Source organism: Nicotiana attenuata, chromosome 6 (assembly GCF_001879085.1).
Source record: "Nicotiana attenuata strain UT chromosome 6, NIATTr2, whole genome shotgun sequence".
Classification (NCBI taxonomy): Eukaryota; Viridiplantae; Streptophyta; class Magnoliopsida; order Solanales; family Solanaceae; genus Nicotiana; species Nicotiana attenuata.
This window is the reverse complement of record NC_031994.1, coordinates 66,501,689-66,506,182: the sequence shown is the minus strand read 5'-3', so window position 1 is coordinate 66,506,182 and position 4,494 is coordinate 66,501,689.

Sequence of the window (4,494 nt, the reverse complement as noted above, 5' to 3'; positions counted from 1 at the left end):
GTTTTGAGGTGGCGCGGGGTTCTGAGTGTTTGGATGACTGATGTCTGGGACGCTAAATGAGAAGGATAGGTTTGCCACATCCCGGACATGCTCAAGCTCACCCTGGAGTTCCAGTATTTTCTGTTCGAGCCGCGAAACTGCTTCATTTGGGGCCTGAGTACCCCGACCATCAGAAGTTTCTACATGTTCAACCTGTTTGTTGTTTTCCTTTCTAGCACCGTTCAGATCTTCCATTTTTGCTTTTCCCTTGCCTTTTGGTGGAGTAGGAGGAGGAGAAGGTGGAGGGCCCCTGATCTTGTGTGATAAGCTGACGATGCCAGTATGCACGAACCAACCTTTGGGGAATGGGAATAATCAAAAGAAAGAAAGAAAAACAAAAGGTAGCCAAGTCAGTAATAATTCTGAAAAGTTTGCAGTATTTAAACACATATTGCGGGAATGTAAATTCACGTCCTAATTTGGGAGCCCCGTTGTGCCCGAGGTAGGCCTAGCGACAAATATATTTGGAGAAATATAGTGCTAATAATTGCCTCATTTCATTAATGTAAAAATAGACGACCCAAAACGATACTAAATAAGATAATGTCAATGGCACTTGGCCTTATTACATTTGAAAAGCAAGTAAACCTAATCTATTTTCCCTTCCGATTCCATCAGACTATACTCCAAATATTCCAGCCTTTCACTGGATTTAATATCCCTTTCTTTCCACTCATTCATCATTTCCATGTTGGCCTTATGCTGCTCCATATGCTCAGCTTCAGACTCGCAAACTCTTTTCCGCAATTTGTTGTATTTCACCTGTGCTTCGGCAACTTCATCTATGACCATGTTTCCTGGACCAACCCTTGGCTCGAAGATCCCTGCTTTGTTATCATCCAACTATGAGGGGTAAAAGTATGTATGACCCGCATGATATCGATCCTGCTCGATGGTATTTTTTCTCACGATAATCTTCAAGTGCCACATGTGTTGTGCTTCATTCATATATGGGATGGCGTCACCCTGAAAATTTGCTATGAAGTGACTCATCTTATAATGTGGCTTGTGAGGTACAGCAATTATTAGAAAATAATCGAGTTAGGGTTGTAGCTATGAGTGCTACAGACGGTCTAACGAGAGGAATGGAAGTGATTGACACAGGAGCTCCTATAAGTGTTCCGGTCGGGGGAGCGACTCTGGGAACCTATCTCATAACCCTGAGGGGAGCATAAGGGTATATGCCCCTTAACCCAATCAATACCAAGTGGGGAACATCCCTGGATCTGATGATGAACTCGTCGTAGGGAACCACTCGAACATCCATTGAACCTGGTCCTCAGTTAACTTGTTGAAAAACTGCACCCATCCTACAGCATCCTTAGGTTGAGCAAACATGTCTGGGATATAGGTCATTCTCTTGGGATGATGGAAGGCTATGTGATCATTCCACGGCCTTCGTGGAAATTCCGATGGTGTTGACCCTTTTGGAGATGTTCTAGCAGCCAAACTTACAGCAGCAAATTGCAACCCTCGAAGAATCTGAACCCTTTTTGACAGCATTCCAAGGCCCGGTACATATCTGCGATGATCATTGGGACAATGGTATATGTCTGCCCCTCGATCCCGTTCATCAAAGTTTTGGCCACCATAGCTAGCCTGGAGTGGATTCTGTCCTCTTGGATTGGGAACACTGTCCCACCCCCTTTTTCTCGCGAAATCGGGTTTGTGACGTTTTGGTTGAGACAACTCGTTCCTTTTGGGAAAGGGGTTTGCATTTTGAAGAGTCGCCACCTAACAATTTAAGGTGTGTTAGGGCACCTATAGGGTTCATTTATAACTACGTTTGATAACCAGAGACAGGGTAAGGGCTTGAAATTATCCTAAGGGGAAGGTGTTAGGCACCCCTCAGGATCCACTAGTGTGGTTCCCGGCCAGACAGTTTTTGTGTGAATTTGTACAATTAGCAAATAAACAAGTACGGCTCAAATAGTAGGGGATTTAAGTTTAAATACACAGATGCTTGAAAAAAAATAGTTAATGAAAAGAAGTACAATCTAAGCGTATTTGTGAATGTAAAGGAGTGTCCTAGGTTGGTTAGCCTATAGGATCACATCAGTATAATGCCCAGTAATCACTCCTTAAAAAGGGGCTACGCGTGGTGTTAGTGCACCGGTCATCATATCCATATCTACCCTTTCCCGCCCCGTGAAGGTAATTAAAGCGAGGGTTGGTCTCGACCCCTAATGCATGCTGTTACCCGTCCATTCCTAACAGTTCCGGAGGAATTTAGGACTCCTATCCTATAAAAGGGGGGGTTCTAGGCAGACCCTCATGTTTAAAGGGCAAAATACTAGGCGATAAATAAAAACACATAGACTGCATTTAGGGGGTAAAACACAGAAATCAGATAGAAGGCTCAGATATACCTCCACAAGTAATGCACATAGGCAGCACGACTCATACGCAATTAAGGTCTAAATTCAGATCCTAACAAGGTATTTAAGTGATTTTAAAACATAACAGAGGCAGATTTGATCACATGACTCAGAGGAGAAGTCCTAATTAAGCTCAAGTGCCAAGATTGTTCCATAGCCTTTCTAATATCTGGGTGTGTCAGAATTCCCTAAGGACCTCAAGGGATCCCGGGCAGTGCTCACACCCAGATTGCATAACCAAGACAGAGTAAGTGCAGTGTGGAAAGGACAGCTTTTATGTGTCCAAGTTCAGAGGGAACTCAAGGGTCCCAAGGCAAGGCTCACACAAAAGGGGCGAACCTAGTGGTCTAAGAGTATATGTGAGAGTGCTTGACATAGATTTAAAAGAGTTGAGTTGGAAACAATTTTGACAATGATTAGTTTGAAATAAGTTTTGGAAGGCAATAGAAGAAATTGCCTTAGTGAAAACCAGCTTGAAGAAGAAAAGGAAAAGGACAATCAGCAACTCAAGACCAAATCAACATACATAGTTCAAACACAAACAGGGAAAGGAGGAATTGGGGACAAGTAGTTCATATACGAAAGCATATTTGCACAAAGATTAACACCAGAGAAGTACTACAGAACTTAAATAGTCACAGCAATAGTTTATCACAAAGTGTTCATGCCATGAGCTTAACAGCATCAGATTTAAGGGGTGCTAAAAAGAGTTACACATTAGGTTTAGGGGAAAGGGTTCAGGATCACATAGTAACTAGGTGTCATGCTTATAATGTATTGGGGGTTTAGGGGGTAGGGCAGAATAGTAGTAAAAAATGTAAGAAAGCAGTACACATGCTGAATTACAGGGTAATCACATGGCAAAATAGGCATGCTAATTGCAAGGGAGGCAGCAGAACCACAAGTAGAAGCATAAGAGAAACAAAAGGAAGTGCAATACAAATAGAGACATATTGTTTTGGAGGTTGTAAATTAAACTGAAAACATACCAGTAAAAATGAGAGAATAGGTACAAGAGTGAGGAGTGAAGAGCAGTACAATGAAGGGAAGTAAAGCAGTAATGTGTAGAACAGTAGAGTAGTAGAACAATAGAGCAGTAAAGCAATGTAACTGTTGGCCCAAGTTCAGGTGAAGTTTTGAAGAATGACAAATGAACTCAGTCATGGACCAGGTCCATCATGTGAGACACAGTGTTTATCAACCTATATATGTGAGATACACGTGAAGGAGATAAGTCTCAAGGATAAAGTAGCAATATCTCCTGAACTGATCGAAAAGGTTGCATATTGGATGAGGAAAGAAAGTATCCTCATGGGAAGAGGACACAATCCGGATAAAGGATAAGGTTGGAGTTTGTATTGTTCAAGGACTCAACTTCGATGGAAGATCAGCAATTGAGTCTCAATCAAACTTTGATTGCTAACTCATTAAATAACAGTAATTGTTCTCTTTTACAGGTATTGCACAGACGCAGAAGTGAAACTAAATTGAGAGCCAATGAGCGAGGCAATTTTGCAAGCAATTTATGTGAGATTCAAGTGTCCATTCCTGAAGCTACTTGGACAAGATAGAAGAACCAATTCCATTGTGTTTATTCTTATTCTAGTTCAATTGTAGTAGGTGGTTTAAAGTTGTACCTTTCCAGCTTTTGTAGAAGCAATTGTAATAGGTACTTTGAGTATTCAAGTTATAGGCCATCTTGAAGGTGTCGCAACAGTTGAGGCTGTGTGCCACACTGGGATTAGAGTTTAATCCTTAGGTTTACAAGAGTTTTGTAAATGCTGTTTTGGCTCAGTGATTTTAGTGGAAGTTTGGGAAAATCCTACTGAGTAGTAGGTCGTGGTTTTTTCACCTTTTGAGCCAGGTGTTTTCCACGTAAAAATCTCTATGTTCTTTATTTTATGTACTCTTAATTCCGCAAACAATAGTAGTAAGTACACCTAGAAGAACCAGGTTCTTCTAGAGCGAAAATTGGGTACCACACAAATCACCCCCCCCCCCTCTTGTATGGTATTGACGTTTAGAACATCAATTGGTATCAGAGCAGGTTATCCTTGAAGAGGCTAACACCTTAGGA